The 24,024-nt window shown below is 38.1% G+C and overlaps 1 pseudogene; it reads right to left on the bottom strand.

Annotated features, from left to right (window-relative positions):
* LOC140517130 (lipase member J-like) lies at positions 1 to 24,024 on the bottom strand (annotated as a pseudogene).

Genomic DNA, 24,024 nt, shown 5'->3' with positions numbered 1-24,024 from the left:
TTACAGGGTTTCCTTGATCATCTTGATTATTTCATAGTAAATTGTTTGAGGTGCATTAATGCCAAAAACAAAGGAAAAATGATCATATTCAGCCAGAATCTTGTGGTAAATCATTCTGGGGATTTGGGGGATTAAAGTGGAGACATCTGTTGGGTCAGCCAACAAATCCCTTAAACCACTCCACAGCGCAGTTGGCACTTTCAATATCGATAGGTTATAAATTGGAGGAATTATTTGTATGGACACAAAAGAGAACAAAAGTCTTCCCAGAGAGCCCAATTCAATGTCCTATCATTCCTAGGGGACAGCCAATTCTTTGTATGACGCTTTACATATCTTTCTGCTAAATGAGGCTGTCAGAACCCAAAACTATAAGACATGGTTTGGTTTAACTTTATCATTATTTTTTTCAAGAGAGTATCATTATGATGAGAGCCAGATGAACACATTATTTCTTGGTAAGCTATCATTAATTCAAACAAAATACATAGATGGAATTTTTAAAATATATGTTCATATGTATGATACATATTCATATACATGGATACATGTAAGGGGCGCTGACCACCACGTCATCTGGGATGCCACACTGACAGACATCAGGTAAACTGAGTCCAGAGCAGGGAAGGGTGAACAAGATGGCACTGGAAGGGACGGCCCCACCCCTGCTTTGTCTTTGTTACTATAGTTCTGGCTTGTGTTTGTAACTATAGTTTCAGGTTTGTTTGTGTGTGTTACCATGGTTCATTGGGCTGGCTGGCAGAGACTATATAATCAGAGTGCTTGCTTGAATAAATCGGAGTTGCTTCATGACCCGCTCTCCCGCCTCATTCTTTTACTTGCGAGCTCCACAGGAGGACGAGCAGCCTGCTGGTCAGGCATAAGACTTGTTCCTCTCGGTGTGCTATGCCGTTACCATAGCAGATACACATTTATGTGTATGAGATATTGATAATATATTCATTTATTTATATATGAATTTCATCTCTCACTCTGTCTCTATACCTGATAATCATTCCCCCACTCTGTGCTACACGCAAGTAAGGCAAGAATTTGGCCCATATTGAAAAAGAACAAGTCATCCTATTTTTTTTTTAATCTGTTCAATAGATTGGTGACTGGAGGGATGCTCTGGGCTCAGGGGATTCATATTTTGACCAGGTTTTGGGCCAATTTTTCATGCCATCTCCATGGAAAAGACACATACTTGTACTCTAAAGAATGCTAATGATGAGGTGGGTTGTAGCTGTCTCAATGATCATCACCAAAGAATATTGGAGGGCAATGTGAGGAGGCAGAAAGAGGGCAGGATTTTGAGCCAGGAGACCTAGGTTTTAATTCTAGTTTGCCTTAAGTCAAATCATTCTCTGGACCTCAGTTTCTACATCTGTAAAAGAAGGGGACTGGCTTAGATGACCTCTGAGGTTTCCTATAGCTCTTAATCTCTGATCTCCCCTTGCATGTATCCTTTACATAGAGACTAAGAAGAAATGAATCAATCAAGTATTTGCTCAGTGTGCCAGGCAGTGGAATGTCACGCCTAGGTAGCTTTCCTTAAAATAAAAAATCATAGAACTTAAGAGCTAGAAGAAATATTAGAGATCAACCTCTGGGATTCTTAAATTGGGGCTCTCTGCATGGGATTGTTCCTTAATATTCAGATAATTGTATTTCAATATAATTAATATCCTTTGGAAATCTAGGCACCTTATATTATAGATTTGTCTGTCAGTCCATAAAGGGCTTATTAAGTATTTACCATGTGCCAGGTCCTGTGCTAAATACTGGAATTCAAAGACAGGCAAAAACCCAGTGGCAGTCCTCAAGGAGCTCACATTCTAATAGAAACATAAAACAACTGTGTACAAAGAGACAAGAGAAATGGACATATCTCAGGGAGGAACTGAGATTGAGGAGGCCTGGGAAAGTCTTCTTACAGAAGGGGGGACTTCTGAAAAGGAGCCCATCAGCTTCCACAGACTTCTCAAGGAGTTCATGACACAAAAGATGGTTAAAAATCCTTGATCTGGACCAACTCTATCATTCTACAGATGAGGAAACCAAGGCAGTGAGAGGGCAAGTGACTTGTCCACAGTCACAGATCTAGTGAGTATATATAATCAAAATTAGAAATCAAGGCTCCTGGTGGTCTTCATTAATTGCCTCTTTAAAAATAAACTCAAAAAACTCCATTTTTAAAAGAAAGTTACCTGATTATAGTGGGCTAAGTTCTCTTCAGGACTCCCCCAGTCATAAGCTTGGAGTATTTGTCCAATTTCATGATAACTGTGTCAAACAACAAAAAATAATGAAGACAGTAATTAGAAACTGTGTCCATCCTTGAGCCCAACACATTAAAAACTTACTGAAAATGAACATATATTATCATTCCCCCTCAAATGAAAATAGAATATAAGAGAATATCTCTTTTAATTTTACTCAAGACTATATGTCCTACACTAGAGTGGGGAAATGGTGAGAGGGTGGGGGAGATGTTTAAGTTTCTTGGGGCTTCTGTGGTGCACTGAGAAGGTCAAGAGTGTATTACTTGAGAACAGATAAGCCAAGGTGCCTGGAACTCAAGGTCCCTCAAAAGACTGCTGGCCCTTTTATCCTTGCCTGAGGACCCTTGGAGTTTAAGTCATCTCTAGGAACCCAGTTATGCCCTTGTTGGGCTTGGAGGGGTCAGGTGAAATGTAAAAATGGGATTTTCCAGTTCTGGGAGCCAAGATAGCAGGATGATTGGTAATTGCAATTTCCCTCCCCTTGTTGACCTTGTAAGCCCAGAGAATATTTCCCCGGAAAAAACCCTGGAACAGTGGGAGCAGTAAACAGACTCTCAGCACAGGAGATTAGAAAGATAGCTAAGGAGGGTTCCTATTCCTGGGGCCAAAGGTGACCAGTGCAAGATCAGAGCTGTCCCAGACAGTCCCACCTCAACAAACCAGGTAAAGATTCTGAACCCCAGAGGGGTGAAGCTAGTAAACAGCCGGACAGTAGGCATGCCTCAGCACCCCAGCAGAAATGGGAAGACACTAGCACAGAAAGCTGAGCTTGCCTATGCTCTAGATTAGCAGAGGAGCTTCGAGCTCCCAGACCACCCCTCCCCCACACTTAATGAGCTACGTCCAGGGTAATTTCAGGGAAACCCAAAAAGACCTAACTGGCTTCTGCTTTCAAACACTAGCCAGCTCAGCATCAGGTAAGCTGCAGCATTTAATTTCTACCTGAAAGAACTAGAGGCCACAACACACAAAATCTCAAGTTTTAGGCACAAGAACTGTGGCACAGAGCTCCCTATGTCACAGATGCAGAGATCTACCTTAAAAGCCAGGAAAGGGGTTACTATCATGAGTGAAAAGCAAAGCAGAAAAGAAAACACCATAGAGCATTTCTATGGGGACAAGGAACAACACACAAATACCAAACAGCTCAGCATTGAGACTGGACTCCCATCTAAAACTTCAGAAGAGAATATGAACAGATCAGAAAAACAAAGAGCCTTCTTGGAAGAATTCTGGAAAGAATGTAAAACCCAAATTGCAGAAATAGAAGAAAAACTGACCAATGATTTTAAAAATATGAAAAAAGAATTCACTGAAGAGAACAGCTCCTCAAAAAGGAAAATTGGACAAATCGAAAAGGAAGTACAAAATTTAACTGGTGAAAATAACTCCTTAAAAGGAACAATTGGACAAGTGGAAAAGGAGATGCAAAAGTTAACTGAGGAAAACAATTCGATAAAAAATAGAATTGGGCACCAGGAAGCTAATGAATCTATGAGACATCAAGAATCAGTCAAACAGAATCTAAGGAATGAAAAGATAGAAGAAAATGTAAAATATCTAATTGGAAAAATAACTGACATGGAAAAGAGATCCAGGAGAGAAAAATCTAAGAATTATTGGTCTACCAGAAAGCCATGATGAAAAAAAGAGCCTGGACAATATCATCCAAGAAATCATCAAGGAAAATTGCCCAGAAGTCCTTGATCCAGAGGGCAAAATAGTCCTCAAAAGAATCCACCATTCACCTCCTGAAAGGGACCCCCAATCTAAAAACACCAAGGAATATCATTGCTAAATTCCAGAATTATCAAGTGAAGGAGAAAATACTGAAGGTAACCAGAAAGAAACAATACAAATATCAAGGAACTACAGTCAGGATCATACAGGACCTTCCAGCTTCTATACTAAAAGACCAAAGGAATTGGAATACAATATTTTGTAAGGCAAAGGAACTGGGACTACAATCAAAGATTAATTACCCAGTGAATTTGCTGGCAAGGAGATGAACATTCAACGAAATAAGGAATTTCCAAATCTTCCTGATAAAAAGCCCAGAACTCAACAGAAAATTTGATCTTCTAACACAGGTCTCAAGAGAGGCATAAAAAGGTAAACGGGGGGGGGGGGGGGGGGGAAACTTGCTACACAATAAGGGCAAAGTGTTTACATCCCTATAAAGGAAGATGATACTTGTTAATCTTGAGAATTATACATCTATTATGAAATATAAAAGAGATATACATAGATAGAGGGAGTGGATACAAATTAAATGATGTGATGATAACAAATGTGATTTAAAGGTGCAAAGGGATTGTAATGGGAGACGTGAAAAGGAGGAGGCAGAAAAAAATAAATTCTATCACAGGAAGAGACACAAAAATATATTACAGTAGAAGGAAAGAGGGGAGAGAAATGAGTATTGTTTGAGAGGTACTCTCATCTGATTGGATTCAAGGAGGGTACAACAAACTCAGTTAAGTATAAAAATACAACTAGCCCTATAGACGATAGGAGGTAAAGGGGGAAAGACAAGGGAGGATGCTAAAAGGGAAAGAAGAAGTAGCAAGGAAAAAGGGGATTAAAATGGTAGGGGACTGAAAGAAGGAATGGAAGACTGAGGAAATCTGTGGTCAAAAATTAAAACTCTATTGGGGAGGGGAAGGGAAAAGGGAGAATTAAAAGCATAAACAACGGGAAAGGGGATGAAGGGAAAGACACAAATAGTAATCATAACTGTGAATGAGAATGGGATGAACTCTCCCATAAAATGGAGACAGGTAGCAGAATGGTTTAAAAACCATAATCCAACATAAGTTATTTACAAGAATTACATTTGAAAAGTGGAGATACACATAGGGTAAAGGTGAAAGGTTGGAGCAGAATTTATTGTACTTCAGCTTATATAAAAAAAGCAGAAGTACCAATCCTAATCTCAGACAAAGCAAAAGCAGAAATAGATCTATTGAAAAGACATAAGGAAGGAAACTATATCCTGCTAAAAGGCACCATAGACAATGAAGCAATTTCATTACTAAACATATATGCTCCAAGTGGTATAGTGTCCAGATTCTTAGAGGAGAAGTTAAGGGAGTTACAGGAAGAAATAGACAGCAAAACTATACTAGTGGGATACCTTAACCTCCCCATCTCTGAACTTGATAAATCTAACCTCAAAATAAACAAGAAAAAGTTAAGGAGGTGAATAGAACTCTGGATGAGGTAGATATGATAGATCTCTGTAGAAAATTGAATGGGGATAGAAAGGAATATACCTTTTTCTCAGTGGTACATGGCATATATACAAAAATTGACCATGTACTAGGTCATGAAAACCTCACAATCTGGTGCAGAAAGGCAGAGATAGTCAATGTACCCTTCTCAGATCATAATGCAGTAAAACCTATATGTAATCAAAGGTCATGGAAACATAAACCAAAAACTAATTGGAAACTAAACAATCTAATCCTAAAGAATGAGTTGGTTACATAACAAATTATAGAAACAATCAAAAACTTCATTCCAGAGAATGACAATAATGAGACAACTTACCAAATTTTATGGGATACTGCAAAAGCAGTTCTCAGGGGAAGTTTTATATCTTTGAATGCCTACATGAATAAAACAGAGAAAGAGGAGATCAATAAATGGGGGATGCAGCTGAAAAAACTCGAAAAAGAACAAATTAAAATCCCCAAGTGAATGGCAAATTAGAAATACTGGAAATCAAAAGAGAGATTAATAACACTGAAATTAAGAAAACAATTGAAATAATAAATAAAACTAGGAGTTGATTTTATGAAAAAATAATAATAAAATTGATGAACCTTTGGTCAATTTGATTAAAGAAAACAAAGAAAACCAAATTACCAATATCTAAAATGAAAAGGGTGAACTCACCTCCAATGAGGAGCAAATTAAAACAAGAATAAGAAATTACTTTGCTCCACTTTATGCCCATAAATTCAACAATCAATAAGATGGATGATTACTTTAAAAGACATGAATTGCCCAGACTAACAGAAGAGGAAATTGAATACTTAAATAATCCCATCTCAGAAAAAGAAATTGAAGAAGCCATCAATGAACTCCCTAGGAAAAATCTCCAGGGCCAGATGAATTCACAAGTGAATTCTACTAAACATTTAAAGAACAGTGAATTCCAATACTATATAGACTATATGGGAAAATTGGGGAAGGAGTCCTCCCAAATTCTTTTTATGATACAAATATGGTTTTGATACCTAAACCAGGAAGATCCAAGACAGAGAAAGAAAATTATAGACCAATTCCTCTAATGAATATAGATGCAAAAATTTTATATAGGATTTTACCAAAAAGAATACAGCAACCAATCATGAGAATAATACATTATGATCTGGTAGGATTTATACCAGGAATGTGAGAATGGATCAATATTAGGAAAACTATTAACATTATTGATCATATCAACAACAAAACTAACAGAAATCACATGATTATCTCAATAGATGTAGAAAAAGCTTTTGAGAAAATACAACACCCATTCCTATTGAAAACACTGGAGAACATAGGAATAAATGGAACTTTCCATAAAATAATAAACAGTATCTACTTAAAACCTTAAGCAAGCATTATATGCAATGGGCATAAGCTAGATGTATTTCCAATAAGATCAGGGTTGTCAAACAAGGATGTTCATTATCATTGTTATTATTCAATATGGTACTAGAAATGTTAGCTGTAGCAATAAGAGAAGAAAAAGAAACTGAAGGAACTAGAATAGGCAAAGAAGAATCTGAGTTATCACTCTTTGCAGATGATATGATGATATACTTAGAGAATCCCACAGAATCCAGTAAAAAACTACTTGAAATAATAAATAACTTTAGTAAAGTTGAAGGTTACAAAATAAACCCACACAAATCTTCTGCATTTCTACATATTACTAACAAAGACCAACAGCAACAGATAGAAAGAGAAATGCCATTTAAAACTATAAAATATTAGGGAGTCTACCTGTCAAAATAAACACAGGGACTATATGAACACAATTAAAAAACACTTTTCACACAAATAAAGTTAGATCGAACTAAGTGGAAAAATATCAGTGGCTCATAGATGGACCAAGCCAACATAATAAAAGTGCTAATTCTACCTAAATTAATTTACTTATTCAGTGCCATACTAATCAAGCTATCAGATAATTATTTTGTAGAGCTATGAAAAATAATATTGAAATTCATCTGGAAGAAGAAAAGGTCCAGAATATCAAGAGAAACAATGAAAAGAAATGCTGGGGAAGGTGGTCTAGCTCCACCAGATCTCTAATTGTATTATAAAGCAGCAGGTAGCAGAATCACTTGATACTGGCTAAGAAACAGAAGGGTAGACCAGTGGAATATGTTAGGTACCCAAGACAGCAGTCAATGAATATAGCAATCTACTGTTTGATAAACCCACGGACCCCAACTTCTGGGATAAGAACTCACTGTTCAACAAAAATTGCTGGGAAAACTGGATAACAGTATGGAGGAAATTAGGCACAGACCAATGCCTGACATCATACACAAGAATAAAGTCCAAATGGGTACATGATCTAGGGATAAAGACTGATACTATAAATAAATTAGTGGAGCAAGGAATAGTGTATTTATCAGATTTATGGAGAAGGAAATAATTTTTGACAAACAAGAGGTAGGACACATTATGAAGTGCAAAATAGATAATTTTGGTTACATTAAATTGAAAAGTTTTTGTACAAACAAACCCAGTGTAACCAAGATGAGGAGGGAAGCAGAAAACTGGGAAAGAATTTTTGCCACTAGTCTCTGTGACAGAGGCCTCATTTCTAAAATATATAGAGAACTGAGTCAAATGTACAAGAATACAAGTCATTTCCCAATTGACAAATGATCAAAGGATATGAACAGGCAGTTTTCAGAGGAAGAAATTAAAGCTATTTATAGTCATATGAAAAAATGTTCTAAATCACTATTGATTAGAGAGATGCAAATCAAAACAGCTCTGAGGTACCACATCACAACTATCAGACTGGCTAACACGACAAAACAGGATGATGATAAATGTTGGAGAAGATGTGGGACAGTTGGAACACTAATTCATTGTTGGTGGAGCTGTGATCTGATCAAACCATTCTGGAAAGCAATTTGGAACCATGCCCAAAGGGCTACAAAAATGTGCATATCCTTTGACCCACCAATACCGTTTCTAGGAGTGTATCCCAAAGAGATCATAAAAACGGGAAAGGCCCCACATGTATAAAAATATTTATAGCAGCACTCTTTGTGGTGGCCAAAAACTGGAAATCAAAGGGATGCCCATCAATTGGGGAATAAATTGTGGTACATGAATGTAATGGAATACTATTGCACTATAAGAAATAATGAACAGGAAGACTTCAGGGAGACCTGTAAAGACTTATATGATCTGATGCTGAGCGAAAAGAGCAGAACCAGGAGAACTTTATACACAGCAACAACCACAGTGTGTGAGGATTTTTTTTGGTAGACTTAGAACTTCACTGCAATGCAAGGACTTAAAAAATTCCCAATGGGCTCTTAAGGTAGAATGCCTTCCAAATACAGAGAAAGAACTATGGAATTAGATCACAGAATGTATCAGATCACTTTCTTTTGTATTATGTTTAAGTTTGTTTTATGATTTCTCCCATTCATTTTAATTCTTCTAAGCTATGTGACTAAGGTGAAAATGTATTTAATAGGAATGTATGTGTAGAACCTATATAAAATTGTATGCCATCTCAGGGAAGGAGCAGGGAGGTAGGAGAGAAGGACAGGGAAGGAGGAGAAAAAATCTAAGATATCTGGAAATGAATGTATAACACTGAAAACAAATCAAATCAAATAAAAAGAAAATAAGAAAAAACAAAGTTAAAAAAAAAAGAAATGTAAAAATGGAATTTTCCCTAGGCAGCTCCAAACTGGGCAGCCTTTCCTTTGAGATTCCATTCCAGCTCAGAGTAGCTGCAGAGGGGACAGATAGCTTCCTGGTGACATTGAGAAGACATGTCTATCAATGGCTCTCCTGAGTTACTTTGGTAACTGTAGCCCAGCCTGTTCCTGTGCCTGGAACAGCTTCTGTGACAGGATCCCTGAGGTGTCTTGAAAATATAAAATATCCTCTAGATATAAAAGATGATAATCCAAGAGAAAAAAATCATTTACAACAAGCTTATTTTCATGAATAGAAACATTTAGCTAAGCCCATTTGAAGAGGGAGTTGACAACAAGCACAGGGGACCAAACACACAGGGCTTTCCCTGGGAGCCACGTGCATAAAGCTAAAGACTCCAATCAGGCACATAAGACACTTTTAGGACCCAAGACTTGGTGATTAGGTTGTTTTACCAAACTTTGTGGAAGTTTTTTAAGGAGAGGATGGAAGGAAAGACAAAGGTCTTGAATTTTGGAATCTAGAAGTATTGGAAAACTGGTACCTGAGAAAAATGGAGTAAATTCTGGACAGATGTTCCCGTTGGGTTGTGTGATGCATACATATCAATTCGACTTTAGGAGAAAAAAAATCAATAACTTATTTTCTGTACAAAATCTTCTCCGAGAGCTCATGACAGCATGATCTAGGTTTCTTGAAGGCTCATTAATAGAGTTCAATGTTTGGCAAATTCTGATATGCTGAAAAGGTCTCAAGACCAGTCCTGATAAGAAGCTGGGCTTCTCTCTGAGGGCTATTCTGGCCAAGGCTAAAGAGGTTCATCACCATTTGACTGGCCATTTGGACACTAAGTCTGTGGTCACAGCAATCCATGAAACTCAGAAAAAAATGCCTCCTGAGCAAGAAGAAATGGCCCTGAAGAAAAGAAGAATGAGAAAAGCACACAAACTAGACCATATCTCTTCTGTTATAAGGGGAAAGTGTGGGAACAAATGAAGGATGTTAGGAGGTACTAAGGAATCAGGTCTTAAGGAATATGGATAATGGGAAGATAATAAAGGCATGGAAAAATTATAAAACATGTTCCAAAAAAAGGCAATCAAGTAATTACCAATGATACCCAGCACATATCCCTATTTTCATATATATACAAAAATCTCAACAAATAGCATTCTCACTTACTGAGAGCAGAACAAGGGAACAGACTGTCTTTTACAAGTGATGTTCACCAGTAGCCATCTTTACAAAAATCATTTACAATATGTAGAAGAAATGGGATTTTCTTGTTTGGGTTTACTGTATATAAAAAACCTTTTCATGTGAGAGAATAAAACATAGACTTGAAGCAGGAGGTGTAAACATTTTCTTCGCTTCACAGTCCCATTAGGCAGTCTGGTGAAGCCAAGGGATACCTCCTCAGAATTGTGTTTTAATGCATATAATAAAATCCATAAGATTATAAGGAGAACAAAAGTTAGTGAAATATAAGGATAGAATTTTGCCCATCCAAGATCTTTGACTCCCTGAAATCTAGCCCCAGACTCTTAAGGGGACTCTGCCTTAAAGGGTCTCTGCCAACAAGATGTTAACCATTCACATATAAAAAGCAAGTAAGGTTCTTTGAACGTCATACAGAAAAAGAGGGATCATTTTGTTTGATGATCCTCAGAAAGTCCTGAGCAGAGTTCCAATCTGAGATAAATTCTCTGTGCATGGTGAAGTCTCTAGAGGTTCCTTCGTACATAGTGTAGAAGACAGGTAGAAGACCTAGGATTTTATTGGTTTAATGATCTCCTGGATGAGGAAATCTCTCTACAAATTTAATTGGGCAACTTCTCAGCAATGTGTATTCTTGAGGAGTATCCTAGAGCACTGATAAGCATTTACTTATCCAGAGTCACACAGATCATCAATGTCAGTTGAAATAGCACAGTGTAAGCCAAAAAGGTTAAGATGCTGTGTAGAAACATGGAGTCAATTGGCTATTTCTATCAAATAGGTGGAATGGAAAGGCAATAAAAGGAAAGGTAAAAGAATCAGAGAAAATGCCCCTAAGGATACATTTCATCAGATTCCTTCTCTTGAAGAGGTTGTGTGGGATCATGGAAAGCTCCCTGGATTGGTCATTCTAGACCTGAAGTCAGAATTTCACCTGGACAACATTCAAATGCTGTATAATTGTAAGTTATTCTTCCTCCAGCTGCCTCTTCCCTTTAGCTGAACACCCAATTTCTCCTCTCAATCTGTGAATGAGCCCTGGGGATGGAGGAAAAGGTGCTCTTAACAGGAACATCTCCTGCTTGGAGCCCTTTATCATTTCAAGAGGACTGATTTTAAAGCATAGGGAAATAAACACAGGGAAGTTATTCATTAACCAAAATACAGCATCAAAATCAGGTGTGATTTGCTTTGGCTTTGGGTTTCTGCTCCTGTCTCCTATACAGAATGTTTGGAGGCAGACCAGGGAGGGGGAGGGCATTGACTTTGCCTTGGCTTTTAATTAGCTTTTCTTCTCACTCAGATTCATTTGTCTCCCATTCCAGAAGGATGGAGGCCAAGAAGTGCCTCTTGGAGCCAGCATCCACATTGATTAGTCGGGGTTCTTCCAGGGAATGAATTTTGGGAGCTCAGGATCCTCATAAGGGGTTAGACTTACAGGGATTAATGACCCAGTACAATGCACTTCGATTGAGCCACAGACACCAGAGATCGAACAAAAGGAATTTTCTTTGATGGTACTGTGCCTAATATTTCTTTGGCTCCTCATTAATTGGTGCAGCTACTTATACTTTGAAAGATGGTCACTGCACTCTAGAAGATGGAAGCCAGGATAGTTAGTAGATGGATGGCATGAAGCCCAAAAGATGGTAAGAGAGAGAAACTTGGTTGCCATGAGATTTGCAAAAAAAATTCCCAGAAATTATCACACGATATTCAACAGAGAGTGGAGATGGCACATAAAGAAGAGGAAAAGCAAAGGACAGAGGGATGGCAACAATGAGAACTCTAATGGCCTTATAACATCAGAGGTTTGAATTATCCTAGCACTACCTAAATTGTTGGATATAATTATTTGATTTTTGAAGAGATGAGGCACAGATTAAGAGAGTTCAAGACTGAGAAGGAAGTCTTGTACACCACTCCAGGTTTAACTATTTAGTGGAGAAAAGTTTCTGGAGGTATCTGTGGCCTACAGAACAGGTGATCTTATGGGTCCATGGTTGGTTAGGATTTTGAAGAGAAAATCCAAATAGCTTAGCCTTGCTCTTATGGTAGGTGAGACAGGCCAATGATAGCTAAGAAAAGGAAAAGAAAAGACCCATACCATGTTTAAGTTGTTTGGATCAAACCCAGACAAACTGAAGATGATGTTGCCACAGATGACACCAATTCTTTCATTGTCACATACTTTAGTGGCCAGAAACTTGTTGAGGGTAGTCTGAGGCAGAAAGTTCTTATCATCCAGTAAAACCTGTAAAAAAAAAAACATAAACATACCAATAGGGCAGTCACTGAAATTCAGATAGTCCAATGCAATAAACCACAGCCCCCCAACCCCACTACCATGTGATACACCATACCCACTGCTGCCATTCTTGCCATGATTGGGAAGAGACATAATACGTAGATCCCTGAGCATTATGACACATGAGATCCAAGAAAGAGAATATCAGAGTCAAGCAGGAACTGAAAGAGGTTATAAAGCCCCTGACAATGACCCTCCAATGTGGCCATCCATCCCTGGCCTGAAGGCTTCAAGTATGGGGGATACCAATAAAAGAATAAGCCTTAAGAAAATATCTTCTCTGTCCCAGGAATTATTCTAAGCACTCTTTACAAATATTATCTCATTTGATCCTCCCAACCCTAAGAGATCAGTGCTATTATTGACTACATTTTATAAATGATGTAACTGAGGCAGATAAAAAAAAAAGTTAAGTGACCCAAGGTTACACAGCTAATAGGTGTCTGAGATAAGGTTGGCACCCAGGTGTTCCTGACTTAAAACCCAGACCTCCATCTATATGGCACCTTGGTGGTGCAGAGGATAGAATGCTGGATTGGGAATCAAGAAGGATGAAATTTGACCCCTTCCTTAGTTACTAGCACTGTGACTCTAGGTTGTTCTTTAAGCTCTGTATTAACCTGTGGGTTAAAGACTGGGTTAACCTAGGTCAGTCTTTAACCTTTCCTAGTCTCAGTTTCCTCATGTGCAAAAACAAGATAAAAATATCACCTCCCTCCCAGGGTTTTTGTGAGGATCAAACGATATTTCATGTATATGTGTGTGTGTGTGGGGGGGTATGTATATGTGTGTATGGTGCTTTGCAAACCTTACAGCATGTTATAAATGCTGGATATTATTATTATCATTACCTAGTTATCTCTCTATTGAACCAAGTTGTTCCTCCCACCAATTCAAATTTTGCCTTATGGTATCAAGAAGAATAAATCTAATCTTCCTCCCAAATGACAGGATTTCAAAAATTTAAAGACATTATCATGCTACCCCTCACACTGATTCTTCTCTTCTCCAAGACAAATAATCTCAGTCCATTAGCTCATACTCACGTGACATGATCTTCAGGTTCTTCAAGATTTGGATGGTGTCATGTGGACATCACAGTTCCTACAGGCTAGATTCATTTTGGGGGACAGTTAGGTGGCAAAGTGTGCAGAGTTCCATGCCTGGAGTCAGGAAGACCTGAGTTCAAATTCAGACTCAAACACTGACTAGTTTTGTGGCCCTGTGAAAGTCGTTTAACTATGATTGTCTCAATTTCCTCATCTGTAAAATGAACTAGAGAAGGAAATAGAAAACTGTTCCAGTATCTTTGCTAGAAAATGCCAAATGGGATCACAAAGAGTCAGACATGACTGAAACGGCTCAACAATAACAACACTCACACTGGAATTCTTTGAATTCTCCATCATGCCCCCTAGTAGACTCATCATCCAGGAAGATCCAGTCAGCCCTGGTATTCCCAACTTATTAGTGCCCTCTGACCCTCTGATCATGAGGTGGCACCATAAACTTCTCCATTTAAGATAAGGGGACAGGACAGACATCTCCTCAGACATCTCTTCACTTCCCTCCAGGATGAGCCCATTTGGGCTTTCTCTGATATCTCCACACACACCACCACCACCACCACCACCCCCCACGATGGAGGAGGGTACCATTCTCCCCCTTTCAGCTTTTTTTTTCACTTGTTCTCTTCCCCTATTGTTCTGTAAGATCCCCCAGGATATGGACTGTCTGTGTCTTTTGTGTTTGTGTCCCCAGTGTTTAGCATGGTGCCTGGCACGTGGAAGTACTCAATAAATATTTGGTGACTTAGGGAAAGACAATTTGTACACATATTAATATGCAGAAAATGTGCTTGCAGAAAGGATAGCATCTGGGTCTGAGCTCATGCTTTCTTTGCTCCGGCAACTGCCTGGAGAAGAAAACTTTCTACTGATGGAGGCTGGCACTTTTCTGAAGCTTACAGTATGGGAGGGCTGCCCAGGTCTCTGGGTGGATCAGTGACTTGCCCAACATCCCCAGCCGGTATGTCTTAGAGACAGGAAAGGAACTGAAGGTATCCTGGTTTCAAGGCCAGCTCTCTCTCCACTGGGCCACATTGCCTATAGCTACATATAGAAAATGAATATAAGGTCATGGAAGGGGAAGGGGGCCTTGGAGGCTGAGGGAAACAGGGAAGGCCTCATGTCAGCTGTAGGTTTTGAAGGAAACTCAGAATTTTGAGAGGCATAATTGAAGAAGGAGCACAGTTCAGATATTAGGGACAGCCGGAGATAAAATCGACTATTCTATAATTAGCTGAAGTAAAGAGAAAGAGAGATGTAACACGTCTATTTTAGCAAGGTGACACATTATTTTGTTCTTGCCCTCACCTAGCCCTAAAAGATTGTTCCAGTCCAACTTTCCATTTTACAGATTAAGAAACCAAAGCCCAGTGAGGAAGAACGATGGATCCAAATTTATACAAGTACTAAGTCTCAGAGCCAGTACAAAGGAATGAATCACAAGTTTAACCCTAAAGTTTTCTCTGACTTTGAGATGTTTTTTTTCATTCTGAGACAATACGATGGATTTAGATTCTAATGGGGGAAAGGAATACCTTTTCCCCATTTCTAGGTAAATGGGCTTCCTGGGGAGCTGCGTTTTGGTTCAATCATTCTGACAGTCACTCAGATGTTACCACTGCCCATGCTCTACTTCTTTGATCTGCTATTCACTTCCAGTTTGCAAAGAAATTACCTGCCTTTAGTGCTGGTGTGAGTAGCTACAAAAGCAGGAGGCTTTAATGTGCTGAATGAAAAAGACTGGAGCGAAGGCAAAAAAAGCTTTGACTTGCTGAACCAGTTTGGGTAAAGTGGAGAATGCTAGGAAACCTGAAAGACAACAGGTGAACTCTGAAGTGCCCTCCAATTCTGACTAAGGAACCTGTGAGTCTGTGAACCAGAAACCATAAGGGAGTGTTTAGCACGTTGGACAGCAACCCCCAAAAGCATAACTACTTGACCCTGCTCAGTGGAAGAATATCAGTTCAAGAAACTCCAAATTGAGGCTCAGAGGTCATCTGAGTTTTCATAACACAGCCACCCTTCACCACCATCTGACAAATGAGCAGCAAGTTTCTGACTGAGCACATATATTTCATTTCTTTTTTTTTTTTTCAACTCACTGGATTGTAGTTTGTGCCTACATAAACAAAGGTCTCAATTCAGTCAAAATATAAAGCACATCGATTAGGTTTTTTTTTTTTTCAGGAACTTTCGGGTATTTTAAAAGCAAAATATTAGGTGAAGAGAAGTGGGGTCATCTAGGTGGTGCAGTGGGTAGAGTGCTGGGCATGGAGTCACAATGTTGTTGATGTTGAGTTCTTTCAGTTTTATCTGACTCTGTAATGCTATTTGGGTTTTACTTGGCAAAGGTACTAAAGTGATTTGCCATTTTCTTTTCCAGATCATTTTACAGATGAAAAAACCGAGACAGATAGGGTTAAGTGACTTGACTAGGATCATAGAAGGTAGTAGGTATCTGAGACCAGATTCGAACTCAGGTTATCTTGAACACAGGGCTATCCTGTAGTCCTCTGGGCCACTGAGCTTCTTAACTCAGGAAGAGTTGGCCACCTTGGTGGTTGGGGTTGGAAATTTATGAATTCCCTCTCTTCTCAATTGAAATGATTGCTATTACTGATATTGTTCTAATGACTTAGCCTAATCTAAATATTATCTCATGGTCACTAGACTGGTAAATTAGAGAAATTCTGTAGACATTGACTATCTGGATCTTCTTGTCATTTTTTGACATCTTTGTAATTTGCAAAATTGTTCTGATTTACAATTTGCTTATTAGTGATTTCAGGTATTTTTATTGTGATTTTTGAATACTTTGAAAAACTTTGACCATTTAGGGAACATTCACATTTAGAGGCTCTGATGTAGATGAAGATCCAGCACAGGAAATACAGAAGCAATGAGAAAGCTAGGAGGAGATAATAAAAGAGGGAATTAGTATCAAATCCCAAAGAAAACAAGAAAGGAGAAGAACTAAGAAACGACCATTGAACTAACCAATTGTGAAATCAATAAGTAACTAATGAATTTGGCTCAGAAAGTACAAGTCCACAGTTATGATGTAGGTGATGTGTAACTCAATCTAAAAAAATCTGAGAATTTTACTGGAATAAAAATTCGGTGGGAAACAACAGTTTGCCCTGGCCAGGAGGAAACAAACAAAAGCTAATACTAATAATGCAATCTTAGAATACATTCCAAGTCTTAGAATAAGACATCAGGAATAATATAACCACAGAATTTTCTGCCCTTGTTAGACTACATATTGAGTCATGTCTCCATTTGGAATACCACATCATGGGAAGGGAATGCACAAGCTGAAGAGCACCCAGTGGAGGATGACCGATGGCAAAGGGCCTTGTGAAGATCCTTCATGAAGAGTGGAAGGAGGCAATTAGCCTGGAGAAACTTGGGGGACATGTGACAGAAGTCTTAAAGTATATGAATGGGGTTGTTCAGTCACTTTTCAATCATAGTTTGACGTTTTGTGACCCCATTAGGGATTTTCTTTGCAAAGATACTGAAATCATTTGCCATTTTCTTCTCCAGTCTTTTACAGTTGAGGAAACAGAGACAAATGGGATTCAGTGACTTGCCCAACTTCTCAAAGCTAGCGTCTGAGGCCAGACTTGAACTCATGAAGATGAGTTTTCCTGACTCAATGCAGTCCACTCTATCTACCGTGCCATTTATCTGCCCTAGAAAAGACATTAGACTTAGCTTCAGAAAATAAAAATGGGAGCCTTGACAACTGGTCACCTATCTTCCACATGAGGATCTACGGTGTAGGGGAACTTGCTACCTCCTGCATCAGTCCATTCTCCTTGCGGAGAGGTGACTTGGTTAGGAAGCTTTCCAACTCACTCAAATCTTATTTTTCTACACTTTCTACATTTTTGAGCCTTCTTCCACCCTATGGAGTCAAGCATGCCCACCAAACTCTCCAGAAACCTGAAGATAGTGAGTGTGACCTGTGCCTCCTCTTATTGCCTGCAACTTCCACCCTACTCCATCTTCCCTTCTCCAGGCTCACAGCCAAAACCAGTTACAGGTGCAGCACTCATTCTTTTCTTTTTATTTTTTTATTTTTTATTTTTTTATTTTTTAATGTTTAACAATCACTGCTATACAATTGAGATTTTATCCCCCCCTACCCCCCACTACCCCCCTCCCTCCCCACGACTGCATACAATTCTGTATAGATTCTACATATACTTTCCTATTGAGTATATTTTCACTATAGTCATGCTATGTAGTCAGACTAAAATAAATGAAAGAAATCGTATAACAAATCAGAACATGATACACAAACACATACACATACATAAACATGATCTGCTACATTTTGTGAGTGACTTCCATATTTCTTTCTCTGAGTGTGGAAGGCATTTTGCCTTGAGAACCACCTTTGGGATTTTTTTTTTTATAAGAAGTTTTTGCGTTATTACAGAATTCCAAGTCTACCAGAAAAAAACTCTCACACACTGTGGTCGTTGCTGTGCACAAAGTTCTCCTGGTTCTGCTCCTTTCACTCAGCATCAGGTCATATAAGTCCTTCCAGGCCTCTCTGAAGTCTTCTTGTTCATCATTTCTTATGGCACAATAGTACTCCATTACATTCATATACCATAATTTATTCAGCCATTCCCCAATTGATGGACATCCCCTTGACTTCCAGTTTTTGGCAACTACATAGAGTGCTGCTATAAATATTTTTGTACATGTGGGACCCTTTCCCATTTTTATGATCTCTTGGGGATAGAGTCCTAGTAGCGATATTGCTGGGTCAAAGGGTATGCACATTTTTGTAGCCCTTTGGGCATAGTTCCAAATTGCTCTCCAGAATGGTTGGATGCGCTCGCAGCTCCACCAACAATGAATTAGTGTTCCAACCCTCCCACATCCTCTCCAGCATTTATCATTTTCTTGTTCTGTCATGTTTGCCAATCTTATAGGTGTGATGTGGTACCTCAGAGTTGTTTTGATTTGCATCTCTCTAATCAATAGTGATTTAGAGCATTTTTTTCATATGATTATAGATAGCTTTAATTTCTTCCTCTGAAAATTGCCTGTTCATATCCTTTGACCATTTTATCAATTGGGGAATGACTTGTATGATTATACATTTGGGTCAGTTCTCTATATATTCTAGAAATGAAGCCTTTATCCCCGAGCTTAGCTGTAAAAATTCTTTCCCAATTTACTACATCCCTCCAGATTTTGGTTGCATTGGGTTTGGTTGTGCAAAAACTTCTCAGTTTAATGTAATCAAAGTTATCCATTTTGCATTTCATAATGCTTTCTATCTCTCCTTTAGTAAAGAATTCTTCCCTTCTCCATAGATCTGATAAATACACTATTCCTTGCTTCTCCAGTTTATTCATGGTATCAATCTTTATACCTAAATCATGTACCCATTTGGACTTTATTCTTGTGTATGGTGTCAAGTATGGGTCTATGCCTAATTTCCGCCACACTGTTATCCAGTTTTCCCAGCAATTTTTGTCAAACAATGAGCACTCATTCTTTTCACAAAAAAGCTTGGACTTCAAGAGGAGGCAAGATTGAAGTTCTTGGACCCCCATCAGACTGAACATACCTATAAGGGTGCCCTAAGAATGCCCCACATAATATATCTTCTGCCCAGTTTTTTTCCCAATGTAGTCAATTGAGGCTGGAAAGTCATATCAAGCCAATTCATCAAAACTGCCAAAAGACAAACAAAATCAACAAAGTCATATGGACATCAGGGCTCTGATGTCAATATACAATTAACTATGCATCTTTCTTGTCCTATGTGAATAGAGAATGAAATTCTTGTTCTTCAAACATCTCTGTGTTGAGCGGTCAAACAGATGTGTCAGACATGCTAGAAAAACTCCCCAAAGTAGCCAGAACCACATTAAAATGTTATTGAGAAATGTTTACTAAAGTAAAAAAAAACACAATGGAACAAAATGTTGACTTGTGCAGGGATTTGTTTCCCTTTGAGTTTGAGGCCCCTGGTCTAGAGTTTCATTTGAAGTAAACTCAGGGTGTCACAGAAGAATACACACCAGGTTAGAATGTCATCAGGATCAGGTGATTTTTCAAGGCAAAACTTATCACTGAGTGAAACCAAATAAAGATGAGATTTCATCCTTTGCTATTGTTTGACAGCTCAAAGGCACATAATTGAGTTTTCCATACCTGAAAGTCCAGTATTGTTTGGAATTTATTGACAAAAAGGCATGTTTCAGGGAATAGGTACTCCCCCTGCTGTTTCCCATCCACATATCAAAACATGCTTCTGCTAGAATGAAACCCAGGCTGTTATTGGGAAGGGTAGATACCCAGATTGTAGATGTTGCCAACAAACCATGCTGCAAAACCATGACAGGCTGCTGAACTGAAAAGGAAACATGGTGAACACTCAGAATGAAATGTATGCCACATAAGCATTGAAAATCTCTCCTTGTCAATTATGCCCAAAGGGCCATAAAACCATGCATAACCTTTGAACAAGCAATATCACTAGGTCTGTATCCCAAAGAGATAAAAAAAAAAATGAAATGAACCTATGTGTACAAAATGTCTATAGCTTCTCTTTTCATGCTGACAAAGAGTGCAAAACTGAGAGATGTCAAACAATTTGGGAATGGCTGAACAAGATATTATATATGAATGTGATTAAATACTATGGTGCTTTAAGAAATGATGAGCAGGATACTCTCAGAACAACATGCACAGACTCATGAACTGATGAGAATTGAAATGAGCATAACCAGGAGAACACCGTACATATTAAGAGCAATATTATTTGACCATCTACCTTGAATAACTTTAGCTATTATCAACAAGACAATGATGCAAGACAACTTTGTAGGTTTATGATGAAAGAGGCAGTCCTCTCCAGAGAAACAACTGGTGGAACCTGAACGCAGATTGAAGATACTTTTGCTTAACATTGTTATTCTTGGGGGATTTTTGTCTGTGTTTTCTTTCACAAAATGATTTATGTGGAAATGTGTTTTGCATGAATATACAGGTACTACTTCATTGTCTATAGTACATTTAAACATGATGTAGTCTCCTTTTTTATCTCTTTTAATTAGATCTATTTTTGCTTCTACTTTGTCTGAGATAAAGCTTTATTACAGCTGAAGACTAATATATTATGCTCAGACTTTTTACCTTTACCCTGTATGTATCTCTCTGCTTTAAATGTGTTTCTTATAAACAACATATTGTAGTATTATGGTTTTTAATCTACTGTGAAATGCTTTTCCAATTTATGGGAATCATCTCTTTCACACTGACAGCTATGATTATTGTGTCTTTTTTATTCATCCTATCTTCCCCCATTTATATTTTTATCTCTCCTTTTACCCTGTCCCTTCTCATCTGTGTTTTGCTTCTGACCACAGCCTCCCTCAATCTATCATCTCCTCTATCAGCTCCCTTCCCTTTTCTTTCCCCTTTATATTGCTACTTCCCTATAGAATAAGATAGATTTCTATAACCAACTGAATGTGTATGTTATTCTCTCTTTATGTCAAATCCAATGAGAGTAAAGTTCAAATAATGTTTTTGTTTGAATAACATATTTTTTCTTTGCTGTTTGCCTTTTTATACTTCTCTTTAATTTTGTATTTGAAGATCAAATGTTTTGTTCAACACAGGTTTTTTTCATCATGAATGATTGCAAGCTTCCTATTTCATTGAATATCCATCTTTGCCCCTGAAGGATTATGCTCAGTTTTAATGGGTGTTGATTCTTGGTCGTAATCCAATCTCCTTTGCCTTTTGAAATATCATATTCCAAGCCCTCTGATCCTTTAATGTAGAAGCTGCTAAGTCCTATGGTCCTAAGTCCTAACTGTGGCTCCTAGGTATTTAAATTGTTTCTTTCTGACTGCTCTCCTTGATTTTACAATTCTGGAGTTTTGCTACCATATTCCTTGGAGCTTTCATTTTACAATCTCTTTCAGAAAGTAATTATGGATTTTTCAATAACTATTTTACCCTCTGGTTCTAGGATCATAGGGCAGTTTTCCTTGATCTTTTTTGGAAATATGCAATCCAGGCTCTTTTTTATCATAGTTTTGAAATAGTTCAATAATTCTTACATTATTTCTCCTGGAGCTAAAGCACCTACTATAATTATAATATAACACTTTACTATTATTCTCACTTGCGCCCTATCAGTTGCTATAGTAATTGTCTCCAGAGCCACCACTAATAAAGAAAATGAGAAAGCCTCCTTACCTATGGAGTGCCCCAATGTGGAATGGGAGGTTTCCAGAAGTGGGGCACCAGCCCCACTCTTTAGAGGTCCTCCACCAGAGGCTGAGCAACACCAGGAAAATTTGAGACCTAAGTACTGCTTTGTCATGTCTTTGGATCCTAGGTTTGTAAGTAAAGTTTGCTTATGGTGGGAAGTGAATGCTTTTAAAATAAATGGTCCCAAGAGGATAGAGTGAATCCTCAGAGTATTCCTTTGGAAGCCCATTTGGAGTAATTCTGGCTATATTCCTTCCCCTTCTGCTCCCAAGACCAATCCTAGGGAAGGATCTTCAGAGGAAAGAGAGGAAAGAGATACAGGGTGAGGAGGGAAAGTGAATCTATATTCCAGGAAGCATCCTTTTGAAATTGGCTTGGAGTAAATCACAGTATTTTGACTAGTCTAGTCTAATCTAAGTTGAATTATTTTCTAAAAGAGAAGATCTGTATTGCTCTCTGTATCTGTTCTCTGTATGTCTCTGTGTGTTTGTGAAGCGCTTCATGTTTGTGGGGTAAGTTTTAAAATAAAGCCAGTCAGCCTGCAAGACCAGAACGGTTATAGGTGAACTGTCCTTGGAATGCCACTTTATCTCCCTCTTTTTCCACCTTCCCTGCAGATGTTTCACAGGAGTGGATGGATGGGAGAGAGAAAGAGAGAGATAAATATTTTACTGTTTAGCTTATATGATGGTAAAGGAAAGTCAAAGAGTGTAGGAGAAGTGTTAGGTCAGAATTAGAAAGAAATAAGGTATGTGCAGCTTTAAAGGAGCTTTAATCAAAGTACACCAGAGGCAAAGGAAAGAAAGTTTAAGCATGTGGAAAAGAGAGGAGCATGGATAGAAAGTTTCAGGAAGGCATAATCTATTTTGGGAAGTTATTGGTAAAAATTCTTTTTTTCTCTCTCCATTCTAACTCTGGCCAAGTTTTGAATGAAAAGAGAAATAAGAAAGAAAAGGGCATGGGAGTCTTTTCCCCTCAGATCAAGGGAAGATAGGCTGACCATCATTTAACCATTTCCTGTCTCACCTAAAAGAAGTTTTTGTATAATGGGACCCAACTGAAAGGTAATGGAATTCATTCTGGTAATATTTGGAAATGTGAAAAGGTGAAATACGCCATCCCTAATTTAATGCTTAAAATAGCTTAGAATTTATTATACTATTTGGCACTAGGGTCTATGAAAAAAAATCAGAGAAAATTCTGTTAGAAGTTATTGGGAGAGGGGGGGGAGGAATCTCAAGCTTAATTAGGTCTCAAAACTAAAGTTTGTATTTCATGTTCAAATTTAATCAATGTATCTGATATCAGACAATGGGTTTAAAGTTTCAAAAATAAGGAGACAGTCTAAAAAGTAATCACTTTAGAATGAAAAAAGTCTTTAGTAGAGGATGTGGGGGGGGGGAATAAATGTAGTTCTCTTGTTATGTAAATTGTTAGACATTTAACTTCTTCTAGTTTTTAAGGTGTGGGGAAAGTAGAACAAAAATGAGGCATGATCTTTTATTTTTATTTGGAATGTAATGGAAAATTTAGTCAGAGTAAAGATTAGGAAAAAGCAATAAAACCTTGAGTGAATATATGGAAGGTGGAAAAGAAAAAGGAATCATGTAAAGAAAGATGGGAGGGGCAGAGCAATGGGTCCATGTGCTTTCAGCCACTCCCTCACACATATTACTTCAGAAGATTTGGGTATGTAGAAAGAGTACAGAGAAAATGAAAATTTGTAGCCTGACTGGAAAAAGAGAAAGTTATGGAAGGTTTTATTGAATGGGTACTGACTATGGTAAAGATATTGATTATTGTTATTTATAATTATTACTATTCAATTAATGAATAAGTCCCCAATATGCCTGCTTGGAGGCAAAGTTGAGCCCACTTTGTTAACACAGGTTCAGAATTCTTTACATCTTTCTGATCTGGGCTAAGGAAAACAATTAGAAGATTAACTTAGCACATTTAAAGTTAACAC

The sequence above is a fragment of the Notamacropus eugenii genome, chromosome 1 (assembly GCF_028372415.1).
Source record: "Notamacropus eugenii isolate mMacEug1 chromosome 1, mMacEug1.pri_v2, whole genome shotgun sequence".
NCBI lineage: Eukaryota > Metazoa > Chordata > Mammalia > Diprotodontia > Macropodidae > Notamacropus > Notamacropus eugenii.
This window is presented reverse-complemented; position numbering and strand designations above follow the sequence as displayed.